The sequence below is a fragment of the Adiantum capillus-veneris genome, chromosome 13, assembly GCF_014529385.1.
Source record: "Adiantum capillus-veneris isolate H3 chromosome 13, ASM1452938v2, whole genome shotgun sequence".
Classification (NCBI taxonomy): Eukaryota; Viridiplantae; Streptophyta; class Polypodiopsida; order Polypodiales; family Pteridaceae; genus Adiantum; species Adiantum capillus-veneris.
The window spans coordinates 154,802,412-154,803,947 of record NC_140943.1 but is presented as its reverse complement, the minus strand read 5'-3'; the positions used below and the strand labels follow the sequence as shown (position 1 = coordinate 154,803,947).

Here is a 1,536-nt window from a genome sequence, read left to right as displayed (position 1 = left end):
TATCAGTCTATCGTGATAGACTCAAAAAGGGGTGATTCATACATTTTTTGCAAAATGTGACTATACAGCTAGGACATACTCTTCACATAGATCCCAACCATCATTTCACATTTGAAATTGGACCACCAGAAGACCCTGAAACACCCATTGGGGAGAAAAACACAAATTTTCTAAGACCGACCAGTTGTCATAAAAAAGTGATTGTTGTACATAATTGAAAGATTTTTTCATGGTTCAAGGAAAACCCTTGTGAACAAACTAACCATACTTGTGTAGATCCCAAAAGGAGATCATCACAGAGTCGCACAGGAAGAAGGAGTCCAGGTAAGCTTCAAGTTTGCCATACAGCTTTGAGTCTCTTATGTATTTGAGATCAGGAGCCTTTTTTAAGTCAGGAGCTAAAAGTGTCAAAAGTCAAGTTAGCACGATGTCCACTGAGGAGAGTGTAAACCAACTTGACTTAGAACCCTTAACTGCTATACAAGAAGGATCTAGTACGTCATCTGACTACTCGTCCTTCGACATTGCTTTTGAAGGAAAGGGCAAGAGTGTTTTAAGTGGTGACATGGGAGCAGGGATCCCTACCATCTTCGAGGAACAAAACAAGATGGAGTTAGCGTTTAAATACCCAAACTGACATGGTACAACCATATATCAGGACAGCAATGGTAATTACTATTACCGCTGCGGTGATGTCCGTGGAATGGCCCCGACTTTGTAGATGCTTACTACAATGCTAATTGTTATGTGGATAGGAAAGGTGCTCAGTACTGAGTTGTAGGAGATCCTGACCTAGTGGACGAGTTTGGAAACATAGTGGCGAATGAGGAAAGGTTTGACGTTACTGAAAGACAACCAGAACTTCCTATGACCTTATTCAAAAACAATTATTTGGGTAAAAAGAGTTTTTACCGACCACCTAGAAGATGGATTATACTGCGGACAACCTGAATTGGGAAGCATATTCTACAAGTGCATGGACCCTATGCCAAGCGAGTTGGCTGAAGAGAAGTATTTGTATATCTTTGAGGATAGGAGTAAACCAGGATATCCTAGTCTCATAGTAGACAAGTACGAGAGAAGGTATTGTAAGACTGTCCAGATAGATCTTCATAACTTTAAGATCGATGGAGTATCAGTGTCAACACTTAACCCTAACGCTATAAGGCCTAAGAATGTAGAAGAGCTTGAAATAGAGTTCATGGATGAGTCCATATGAGAGACAGAGCATGCGAAATGAGAGAAAAGGGATTATGGGAGGTATGGGACCAGAGAGAATGTTTGGAGAACGACGAGTCCGACCGTCCCAGGTAGCTAAATGGGTGAACAAGAAATTTTATGGATCAGGAGACCCATTTGGACATGTGTCCAGCTTTATGTAGGTCATAGAGGCTGAGAATATTACCGATGCTAGGACGCAGTTTCAAGGATTTGGTATGACCCTACAAGGAGACACTAGAATTCACAAGCATGGAAGAGTTCTATGACAAGTTCATGGGAGAGTTTTCCAAAAGAGGTTTAGAGCACAACTCTTAT

General features: G+C 41.2%; 1 pseudogene; it reads left to right on the top strand.

Moving 5' to 3' along the window:
* The first annotated feature begins 565 nt into the window (after nucleotides 1-565).
* LOC147445134 (uncharacterized) lies at nucleotides 566-1,219 on the top strand (annotated as a pseudogene).
* The last annotated feature ends 317 nt before the right edge of the window (nucleotides 1,220-1,536 follow it).